Source organism: Sapajus apella, unplaced genomic scaffold (assembly GCF_009761245.1).
Source record: "Sapajus apella isolate SASKATOON/1434 unplaced genomic scaffold, GSC_monkey_1.0 scaffold36, whole genome shotgun sequence".
In the NCBI taxonomy this organism is placed as follows: domain Eukaryota; kingdom Metazoa; phylum Chordata; class Mammalia; order Primates; family Cebidae; genus Sapajus; species Sapajus apella.
Window position 1 is genome coordinate 9,829,184 of NW_022436976.1, and position 12,499 is coordinate 9,841,682.

A 12,499-nucleotide genomic window follows, 5' to 3' on the forward strand; every position below is an offset into this window, starting at 1 on the left:
ATCCAATTCAGTAGGGAGCAGCTCAGAGCCTAGAGAAGCTCCCCAGTGCGGCGGAAAGGGTAAGTGAGAGATCCTCAGTGGTCCACATAACCATCACAGACTCCAGCAATCCTAGCCATGAGAGAGTCCCTTGACGCTTGTGACCCTGAGACTAACATAGGGAGCTGCCTGGAGTCCACACAACAGCACTGCTCCAGAGAGGGAGCTCACATTGGGTCCCATACATACCCCAGGTTCTAACTAGCTACAGCAAGGTGTCATTTTGAGAGCTCAGCCTCCACCAGACTGCATCTTGCCCTAGGGCCCAACAGTCCCTGCATCTCCACACTCTTGGAGAATCATTGACATCCCCCACCTGCAGCAGCCACTGCTCCTGGCTGGTGCCACCAGGGCCAATGCATGAACTATTGGCAGTGACCCCACTGCCCCCAATAGTGGAGCTGACATACAACTGAAAAGATTGACCTCATGGTGGTAGAGTGGAATGATAGTTACCAGAGGCTGTGAGTGTGTGTAGGAGGAGGGGGGCCCGGGGGGCAGGGGTATGAAGAGAGGTGGTTGGTTAATGAATACAAGCATACAGTGAAATAGAAGAAATAAGTTTTAATGTTTGACAGCAGGGTATGGTGCCTATAGTTTACAAAAATGTATTGTAAGTTTCAAAACACCTAGAAGAAAGAACTTGAAATATTCCCAACACACAGAAATGGTAAAAATTCAAGGTAATGAATACCCCAAATACCCTGACTTAATAATTGCACATTCTATAAATGCAAAAATATGTCACATGGACTGGATAAATATGTGCAAATATTATGTATCAATAAAAAAGAACATAGCATTGACACTAGAATCCAAGCTGTGATAATAATAATTAATAGCAGCAACAAACTGCAATGTAGCTAAAAATAATTCTAAGAAACACGTGTGGGCCTTTTAGGAATAAATTATAAAACTACTTTCTAATTGGCATAAAATAACTAAACAAAGTTATGCCAAGTTTACGGAGAAGAATCAAATTAATCCATATGTCAATGCAATGACATTTCTGTTTTCATCCGACTTTGTCATGAAGCATTATAAACTGATCTTGAAATTCATGTGAAAGAGCAAAAGGTCAACAATAGTTAAGATTATTTTGAAGAAGAAAAAAGGGTAGAAGTGACCTGACCTGTCAGATATCACAATTAGTAATAATAATACTGATAGTCATACTACGACTAAAACTGCTAACTTATAAGGTTTATTAAAATGCCAGGCAAGGCTGGGCACAGTGGCTCATGCCTGTAATCCCAGCACTTTGGGAGGCTGAGGGGGGTGGATCACCTGAGGTCAGGAGTTTGAGACCAGCCTGGCCAACATGGTGAAACCCAGTCTCTACTAAAAATGCAAAAATGAGCTGGGCTTGGTGGTGGGGACCTGTAATCCCACCTATGCAGGAGACTGAGGCAGGAGAATCACTTGAACCCAGGAGGCAGAGGTTGCAGTGAACCAAACCAACATCATGCCACTGCATTCCAGTCTGGGCAACAACAGCAAAACTCTGTCTCAAAAAAAAAAAAAAAAAAAAAAAAAAAGACCAGGCAAAAACTTTTTATCCACTATAAATTAGCTATGATTGTTGTCACCATTTTACAGATAAAAAGTACACAAAGAGATTATGGAGCTCTTTCAAAGTCCCATGGCTAGGCAGTGGCAGAGTTACGATTCAAACTCAAGCAGTGTGGCTACTATGTCCCTGCACCTAACCCTATGCAATAATATCTCTAAAGCTACAGTAGTACTGTCATGGAGAAAAAATAGAGCACTTAAGCATAATACAGAATCCAAAAAGAGACTCACACATGAATGCAAACTTGGCATCAATCAGTGACCAAAAAATGAAGCATTCAGTAATGTTGCTGAGATGACTAGTTATCCACACAGAAAAAAATAAAATAAAATCAGAGCACATTATATTATATAACAATGATTCCAGCTGGACTACTTGTGGAAAGCCAAACTGTAAAGCTTTTATAAGAAAACATGGTAGAATATCTTTAGAATTTTGGAGATCCAGAAGGATTTCTTATATGAGACATAAAAAGCCCAAACCACAGAGTCATAGGTTGATAAATCATACTATATTAAAATTTAATACTCCTATTAATAAAGCAACATCGTAAACAACATGAAAAGCCTAGCAACAGTGTAGAAAAAGACATTTGCCATGCGTGTTAGCAACAAAGAATTGCTATCCAGAATATATAAAATACTCTATAAATCAATAAGAAAAAAAAAAAAGATCCCCTCAAAAAAGGAAATAGACACAAATAGGTGCTTTTTATAAAGGAAACTTGATTGGCCAAGATATGTATTAAAAGATCTTCGACCTTCCTCGTTGTCAGAGAAACACAAAATAAAATGATGTGATGCCATTTCACACCAAAAGATTGATATAGATCTGTCTGATGATACCAACTGCTGAAACCCGAAACAGCCTCCTTCATCCACTGCTTGTGGAGGTATCAATTGGCACAACTGTTTTGTAGAACACTTCAGCCAAATCAAAGAAAATCAAAGCAATCCTACCTCCTCCACCCTGTAGATTTACTTCTAGGTATATATCTCAGACTAAGAAACCCTCACATGTGTGACAAAAAAAAAAAGTAAAAGAATGTTAATTGTATGTCGCATTACTTGTAATAGGGGGATACTGTAAACAATCAAAATGTTTAGCAATAGAAAAATGAAAAACTAAATTGTGTTATATTTATACAACAAAACATTACATAGCTACATGCAAAAATGTAGTTAAATATCAATAACAAAATAGACTGAAAAGGTAATATATTTTCAGTATTTTTATAATCTATATAATTTTTATACAATATTTACATAACAGCTTGAAAACATGCAAAATAATGTCCTGTAATTGCTATGAATATGCACATATGTAGCCATAGTATAAAAATGCATAGTAGACAGGTAGGCTCAAATTCAGGGTAATGGTTATTTCCGGAGACAGAAAGGCAGGAACACAGAACCAGGGAAGGGACACAAGGGCTTCAATTGTATTTCAGATGTTTTGTTTCTTAAAATGTAACAATATCAACAGACCTCAAGGGTCTATGGCAAGATCTGTAAATCTGATAGAGCTGAACGGTGAGTATTTGAATGTTCCTTATTTCATATATATGTATCTCTTTATATTTGAAACATTATATAATAAATACAGAAGATGTGTGTATAAATCAAATTTTGATAACCAGAATCCTGTTTTTCCAGGATGTTGTGATTGTGTGATAACTCCAGAAATAATTTCTCTTCTTTTTTCATCTAGCAGCCAACTAACCCACAAATCAAGCCAGGTTTATTAAGTATCTGCTATTCATCAGGCACAGGACACTAAGGGCTGAGGATACAGTGGTGACAGAACCAGCTATGGAAGGTATCTATCCCAGTAGGATTAAAATGTACAACTACAAATCATGGTAATTGCCATGAAAAGAAAAACTATGGAACCATGACAGAGGGTAAATGGGGATAGGGGAGGGAGAGGCAGACACCATGGCAGACACTGAAGTTTGGCTACCTAAAAGTTATCCACCTACCCCTCTCCCTTGCCTTCCTCTACTATGGAGGTTGGGAAGCTAATTGTGATATTTCAGATTACCTTGCATGTGACACAGTTTTAATCAATCAGAGATAGTTAGGAATCTCTGGGGAGGACTCTCCTTCCTGAATAAAGAAACAAAGCCTCACTGTAAGAAAGACTTTATGCTCCTTTAACTCCTGCTATGTCATCCTACCTGGGGCATGGATGTGATGCTGGAGTGGAGCAGATATCTTGAAATAATGAAGATGGAAGCCAATGCTATGAGGTGAAGCGGAGAGATAGAAGGCTGCTTAGTCCCTGACCACATTGCTGAGCCGTGGTACTAGAGCTGGACTATGTATTTATGGATTTCAAGCAAGTGAATTAATATCTACTGGCTTGAGCCACTATCGATACAATTTTCTCTTATTTGCAGCCAAAATCATCTCAAGCAGATACACACACATACACACACACACACACACACATACACACAGAGTGGCCTTTTAGAAGAGGGGACATTTACGTTGAGAGGAAAAGAATGAGAGGGAGCCAGCTAGGAAGAAAGCAAGAATGGGCAGAGAAGTGGGAGGACAAACAAGACCAGGAGGGAGGATCAGTATGTCTCAAAGGCTTGGCTTGTTTGAGGAAGCCCTCTGAGCCTGGAGCTTAATAATGGCGGTGCCATGGCTTTGCAATTGGCTGGGAAGCTGAATACTTTATTTTCTTACCCAGGTGCTAGGTTAAGAAAGGTGTAGTTAATGATCTGTAAACAAAGGATGACACAAATCAAGGAGAGTTGGCTGTTTACAGAGACTTCTTTCTATAAAACAAGAAATTACCTCTAACTTAGGTACCTGGATATTTGCAATTTATCTTTTTTTTCCCCCACCCTAAGGTGAAGTCTCTATCTGTCATCCAGGCTGGAGTGTAGTGGCCCGATCCTGGCTCACTGCAACCTCTGCCTCTGGGGTTCAAGCAATTCTCCTGCCTCACCCTCCCAAAGAGCTGTGATTTGGGATTACAGGCTCCCGCCACCAAGCCCAGCTAATTTTTTGTATTTTTAGTAGAGACGGGGTTTCACTATGTTGGTCAGGCTGGCCTCAAACTCCTGACTCGTGAGCCACCTGCTTTGGCCTATCAAGCAGTTGATCCTTTAAGGTGAAGTCCATCAAGTCTGTTAGTCCAGAAGTACAGCCTTTTCTACACCCCCTCCATTGCCTAGGAAGGTGTGTCTGAGGGGGTGGGCATCAGTATTTTGCTTGTTCCCTTTGGCATAAAGAAAATTGCAACGCTGAGATTTAACCAGCCTAGTCAACCGTGTCTTAGGCATTCCCTGTGCTAAAAAGGTTTCTATTTTGTTCTTTGTCTGAATGGGAAGAGGTAACTTCATTGTTGAAAAGAGTATGACTTGAACAACACAACAAAAATCTGGTTCCTTTACTCCTGTCCTCACGGGGCGCTAAGGAGCCAGTTGGCTGATTTTTTCATGTGCTTTCACAGTTGGTCTAATTCCCAGATCCTATACTCTTGGCAAACAAAAGTTATTCTATAAGATAGTATTTACTGAGCACCTGGGTAGGCAGAGTGCTGGTTCAGGCAAGAAGCCTATGACTTGGAAGAAAATGTCCATTTTCAACTGCAAATCTTAATTTGATGGTTACTCTGCAAATTTCCACTTGGCTATTTTAGAACAGACTTGAATATTTATTATTAGTTTCCAGGCCTCTCCTTTCTCTTCCCTTAGCTTTCTGTAGCTAAACTATAGCTATCTAATCCTTTTAATCTTTCATCCGCATCCTTTCCGCGGGCTCCTGAATTCATTCACTCTTATTGCTATTCTCTGCACTTCCAAATTGCCTGAGCTTCCCTAGTAATGAAGTGGTGGGAACACAACGTGTGGTGCCAGGTGCTGCTCAGCTACAACTGTCCACAGAGGAACTGTTATTCCGTGCCCTTCTGCAAGGCAGCCTCAACCTGGACTTCTCTTTCATCTTGCCAGACTGCATGGCTGGCCTGAATTTAATTTGCAAACCACTGTGCCTCCTGGGTCTACTTTGGCATCACTGCGATCTGGCGTCTGCTTCCCAGAACAGCTCTGTGTTTGGATTCTCTTTCCCCAGGTGTATTCACTGCCTTGCCTTTTTCAAATGCTCACAAAGTTATTATTCCCAGCTTACATACCTCGAGTCTCAAAGGTCATTTGCATTTTATTTCTGTTGCCTGAGCTGCTCAAGATACTTTCCAAATTAGAATCATTAGTGAATTCTAAAAATGAGCAGCTTCTTCCTTTTTTTTTCTCTCCAGGTCATGAATAAGAATGCTTAAATAAGAGTCAGAGCCACCGTTGCGGCAAGAGCATATCAGGAGGTTCATCTCAATCCTCCTTCAGTAGTGATGCCTCTACTGGCACCATCACTCAGAAACTTCTGAGCTTACTCGAGTTTTTCCAGCCAATTTTAAATCCACATACTCAACCTTCCAAATACTTATTGAGTATTACGTTAGGTGCTGTAAGAGGGTCCAAATCACACAGGACAGAACCACTGCCCTTTGAAAGCTTCTATCACTATAAAGTACATAAGGTCTTCCATAATTCAACATTGAATACACACCTTAAAGATGCCAAGCACTGTTAGATGTTAAGATTCCAAATTGGAAAGTTCAGAGTCTCAGTCGTTGGAGAGTTTTCATCGAAGCAGATAATAGCATATAATTGCAACACAATGTATAAACAATAATGAAACGTACACCTGGGATGCTTGTTGTTCAGCCTGTTTCTTCATCTGTAAAATGTTTCTTCACCTCTTAGCAATCTTCTAAGTTGCAGTTAATGTTTACATAAGGTGAGGCATAGACAACACTTAGTGTAGCGCATGAGACAAAGTACTAAAAATGTTATTAATTATAGCAGCTATAAGTCTAATAAAATTATTTTTATTATTATTACTATTATCTCCCATATTCAATCTGATTGATCAAGACTGTCTTGGACACTGTAACAGGAGGATGTAGAAACTTACATTAGGTTCAGTAGGAAAAAATACGGCAATAAATACCAGTACTGTGATCGGCAGGAAGAGGTGATATCTGTGCAAGTTTTTTTTAAACCCTACATATGACTGACGATGTACAGTTTGCAGTGAAGTCCCCAGACTTAGGAATGCTACAAAATGCATAGAAACAGATTTTGCAGTGTAGGATAGGAGGGAACGGATGTCATATTGTAGGATCTGTGCTACTTTGTGACTTTCAGTCCTTCCTAAATTGATTCAGAAACTCCAGATGTGTTTTAAGCTTGGAAACTCTAAGAGGTCAGGTGAGTCTGGGTTTGGACAAGACTTTCTGCTACCAAAATGAGGTCATTGCTGCCTAAGGCAGTTGCAGAAACTCCATGGTAGTGGTTTGCCACTGCTGTTTCACAACAAAGTTCTCACTGGTCTGCAGCAAAATGAGAATGATAAAGACAATGGAGAGAAGATTTCACGCAGCCAAATGTCCTTAATTTAAAGGACTGATAATATGTTCTTTCTACCTTGTGGGTGTTAAAATGTAATTCCTTTCATAGAAAGATGCTCTGAAGATTTTGCCTTCTGTCTCAGGCCTCAAAATGTTATAATTTCCATCATGCTTATTCCTGTGAAATCTTATTGACTCCCACAGCTTTAAATACCATCGATATGCTGATGACTCCTAAATGTATATCTAGCATCAAAACCCTCCTCTAAGCTTCTGACATCTATATTCTCCTGTCTTGGATATATCATAGGCATCTTAAATTTAACAAGCCCCAAAAGGAACCTTTGATTCTTCCTTCCTACCCTAACCTGCTCCTTTCTTGGTCTTTAGAGATCAGTAAATGGTGTATCAAATGGCAAGTTGCTCTTGCCGGAAATATGAGAATCATCCTTGATACTTCTCTCTTTCTTTCCTTTCTCTTCATCTGTCAGAGTCTCAAAAATCCTAATTTCAAGATATGTTTTAAATCCAACTAGTTACTTGCACCATGGCCATCACACGGGTCATATCTAGGCCACTGAAATGCCATTCTAACTGATCTCTCTCCTTCCACTTTTGCTGTTCTTCCAATCCTTTCCCTAATAGTATCCAGAGGAATTCTTTAAAAACATCAATCCTGCTCAAAATTCTTTAGTTACCTTTAGTTACTCTTAACAGAAAGCTCCAAATCCTAACCATGTATAATTGGCCTGTATAATCTGAGATTTGTTCAGTGGAAGCACTAATTTTTAAGGGAAATATTTCCCTGATACTCTCATTCCATATAATATTAATGTATAATACGGCACGCTTGCAGAGAACCATGTCTATTTCCTGCAGAGTACGTAGTTCAATGTAAATTTGATATATATTAAGGTAATTAATGGTGACTATCTCCCCCACTAGACTATACAATGCTTGAGGTCATGGGCTATATCTAGCTTCGATTTTCATTGCATTCCCAGAACATACCTTAGTAGCTGCACATAGTATGTGCTCAGTAAATATTCACTGAATTAACAAATGAGTGAAAAGGAAAAAAATTAATGATTTTTACTTAGTAAAATAAGAAGTTGACCACTCTTTAGGACTTGAATTAAGAAGAATTTTTGTTTTCCAGGTTTTTGAAATGCAAAAGTCTGATAATTACTGGTTTGTGGTTGAAAAGATATATCAGCTTGAGCCTTTGGATGTTACTAGGAGGCATGGGGGTTATGAAAATGACCTTTGAGAGTCTGTGGGAGGTGCTAGTAGTCCAGCTAATGTGGGTGGGTTCTCTACTCTCCAAGATGGAGAAATTTCTTTGTCTAGTTTTAGTTCTGGAGTTCTGAAAATCTGGACATGGCTCTAGAACTCTTAAGTAAATGCCAATAAAAGAAAAGTAGCAAAGAAACATGGTACCCATTTCAAGTGTAAGCTTTGCATTTTGGAATAATTTATTTGCATTTTTTTTCTGATGTGATAAGATCTGAAGATAAAAAAAATTATTTAAGATGAAACTGTGCCCATACACCAACTGTCTCTACAGTATCCCAATTCATAGATGTGGTCTATTAATTAGAAAGATAAGATCCTAAGCCAGCCAGTCAGATTTACATTCCCAGTAGCAGCTTGCATTATAGCACTTGGACTGTTATATTGAACAATTTATTGAGATCCAGATGTTCCAGTTCCTAACCTTCCCTGAGTGAGTGGTTGTCAGATATTCCTGTCTAAAAACAAGGCAGTCGGTACTTAACTGTGGGCTCCCACACTTGTCAAACGTTCTCCAAAGAATATGAAATTGCTTGTTATCTTTGTCAAAATTACATGTGATAGGGATATTTGCTATCTGTGTTGTAATTAAAAACTCAATTATAAGAAATTTTGAAATCATTATCAACCTTTTCAGGCATGAGCTGTTCTGCAGAAAAGCAAGCTGTTTACAGCTTAGGCATTTGCCAGCATTCAGAAGATGGTGGAGACCTGAAACAGGCCCAAGAAAACAGTGAGATCTGGACCAAAGTGAAAACAACCCCCATGGAGGGCAAAAACAAGGCACAGATAGTGACATTACCTGTTAGGTGGCAATTCTTCTTATTCTACCACTAGCATGTGTAGCTACAATCTTCTAATTAGATTTTGTCACTTCATTAACATTGAGGACCACTGTCCCTAATGAATCTCTTCAAAATGAGCAAACAGGAGGTAGCTTATTATTATGGCCCTCATTTATAATGTACCTATCTATTAGATGTAAATTATTGGAAAAAATTAATTGCATTACAATGGGTGCCACTGAATGCAAGCACATTTGGTCCTTAGGGAAATGATTACCCTAAGAGGTGGATCATATTAATTGACTAGAGAGAGCAAGCATCATCAGTGATGAGAAGCAAGTGTGTGTGCATATCTGAAAAGGAACCGCTCTATATTGTAGCCATATAGCTGAGGCCTGATGAAAAAGCAGTCCCAGCCTTTGCCTGGCAATGTCTTAAATTAAATCATGAATTATTAATAGTCATAATTCCATAGCAGCCTTCATTTGTTGAGCCCTTACTATATACTAGCAATGCAGATGATCACATTTAATCCCTACAACCACCCTAAAGACATCTCACAGTTTGTAAGTGATAATCAGGAATCAAATCAGTCTGACTCTAAAATTAGTACCCTTAATCCTAAAGCTGCACATTCTAGGTCCAGACTGAGTAGAGAAGAGAGCTCTTAAGGTGTTTGTATTGTTAGCCCAGCCATCCTATCAGCCTGGGAAAAGCCAGAACATCTGAAAATAAAGTATCCAGATATGACAGTGAGTCCAAGAAAATCCTGTGGGCATTTTTTTCTTCTATTCATTTGGAGATTGTTTGACATATTGTAAAACACAATTTTCTTAAAGATGAAAATGGGTTAGCCTTTACTTCTGTGATTGTGACAGTAAACAGCAAACAGCAGTAAAACCTGATTTAAAAAAAAAAAAAAAGTAGCACTGATTCAAATGTTCCTAACATTCTGCTAAGACAGAAGGGATGAATAGTATTCCTAATCTGTAGCTGAAAACTTGTTACGAATGAGGCAATGTGTGTGGGAATATACCATCTCAGAAGCAGCAGCACACCCTCACAGAGCTGCCTGTGGCATTCCCCAACAGGTGTGATATGATGGGGACACCTCAGAAAATCTTCACTGCCCTAATGATTACTCCAGCCATGTGATATGCACACCATGTGCTTTACTTTTTAGAACAGTGAAGACATGCATAACTGCAGCACAGGGCGCATAGTAGTGCATTGGTAGGAAGACAGGTTGAATAGTGGGGCATAGTGTAATAAGGCAAGGCCCTTGAAAGTCAGAGTCTCTGTCACAAAAAGCAGATGCTCCTGGGAAGGTGGGTGCAGTTAGCTACATGACTGATATTTATATGTCAAATTAAAATAGTTTATAACATACTTGAATGCAGATAATCAGTAAATATTTCAGGAAGAAGATGGAGTATGGAGATCACCAGCACTGCTTGAGAAAAGCTTATGCATAGATGTTGGAAAGATCAGATACCTGGGCTGAGTCTGTAAGAAACAGTATGGAAACATAAATAACCGAAGGCTGTTTCTCCTAGACTTCAGCAATGCCCTCTTCACTGTTCTCTCTGACCCGTGGATCCACCTTTCATACTCCCCTGGAGGGACCCCATTGTTTCCTTACTTTATTGAATTTCCATCACCAAGAAGATAAATCTGAACCTTTAACATAACAAACAGACCTTCTGTAATCTGACTTGTAGAGACTCATCTTCTGCTATTCTCTGCTCAATATTTTAAGCTCTAGGAATGCTGATCTCTTTACTGCTCAGAATATACTACACTATTTTTCACCTGAAGGCTACATTCTTGCCACCTCCTCCTCTGAAATTCTCTTCCTCTATTTTCCCTAACCTCCTTTGAACTTTCTAACTCTAAAAACTTACTTAGTGATCCCTTTCTATGCCCTCAAGCACCTTGGCATGTCTCTATCATCACACTTACCACGTTACATTGACATTCTGTTTAGATATTGGTTTCCCCAGCATAATTATGAAATCCTTAAGGGCAAAGGTCAGTATTATTATTTTTCCATAAATCTTCAAGTGCCTAAAGCAGTTTCTGGTACACAATAGGCACTTTTCTGATTTTTATTGAATAAAATAATAGCAGAAACAAATGTGTACAGCACTTGAGATTTTTCAAATTGCCTTTCTAAATATCATCTCCTTTAATTCATGGCAACATTATATGGGTGTTCAAAATGCCTATTGTATTTCAATTTGTACCATATAAGAAAAAAATGGCAGCTTCAGCTGAGAACTGTTGTGATAATATAGTAACACAAAACAGAATAACATTAGAATATAGCCCATTTTTATCTTAATAGAGAACTATGGTACCCCCCAAAATTAAATTCATGTGTAAAAACAAATTTCCAGTTAAAAAAAATTTTTGTTTTTATTTCTTTTTTTTTTTTTTAAAAAGGGATACATGTGCAGAAGATGCGAGCTTGTTACATAGGTAAATGTGTACTGTGGTAATTTGCTGCACCCATTGCCACCTCCTCTGAAATTCCCTTCCTCTATTTTCCCTAACCTCCTTTGAACTTTCTAACTCTAAAAGCTTACTTAGTGATCCCTTTCTATGCCCCCAATCACCTTGGGGGTTTCTCTAAGTTTCCTCCCCTCACCCTCCACTCCCCAACAGGCCCTGGTGTGTGTTGTTCCCCTCTCTATGTCCATATATTCTTACTGTTCAACTTCCACTTATGAGTGAGAACATGTGGTGTTTGGTTTTATGTTCCTGTGTTAGTTTGCTGGGGATGAAGGCTTCCAGCTTTTTCCATGTCCTTGCAAAGGACATGATCTCATTCCTCTTTATGGGTGCAGAGTATTGCATGATGTATATGTACCACATTTTCTCTATCCAGCCTATCATTCATGGGCATTTGGGTTGGTTCTATGTCTTTGCTATTGTAAATAGTGCTGCAATAAACATATGTGTGCATGCATCTTTATAGTAGAATGATTTATATTCCTTTGGGTATATACCCAGTAATGGGATTGTTGGGCCAAATGGTATTTCTGGTTTTAGATCTTTGAGGAATCACCATAATGTGTTCCACAATGGTTAAACTTATTTACATTTCCACCAACAGTGTAAAAGCATTCCTATTTCTCTATAGCCTTGCAAGAATCTGTTGTTTCTTGACTTTTTAATAATCACCATTCTAACTGGCATAAGATGATATCTCATTGTGGTTTTGATTTGTGTTTCTCTGATGATCAGTGATGTGGAGGTTTTATTCATGTATGTTGGCTACATAAATGTCTTCTTTTGAGAAGTGTCTGTTCATATCCTTTGCTCACGTTTTCATGGGTTTTTCTTTTTCTTGTATATTTGTTTAATTCCTTGTAAATTCTGG

The 12,499-nt window shown here is 38.8% G+C and overlaps 1 protein-coding gene and 1 long non-coding RNA gene across 2 annotated transcripts in view; both read right to left on the reverse strand.

Moving 5' to 3' along the window:
* The window catches only part of ST6GALNAC3 (ST6 N-acetylgalactosaminide alpha-2,6-sialyltransferase 3), a 570,108-nt gene that overhangs the window by 84,027 nt on the left and 473,582 nt on the right, over positions 1–12,499 (reverse strand). The window lies entirely within an intron of this gene.
* LOC116564090 lies at positions 4,636–11,729 on the reverse strand. The gene is made up of 2 exons (XR_004274716.1): positions 11,636–11,729; positions 4,636–10,951 (listed from the first exon to the last, which is right to left on the reverse strand). It is a non-coding gene; the product is annotated as an uncharacterized LOC116564090 (long non-coding RNA).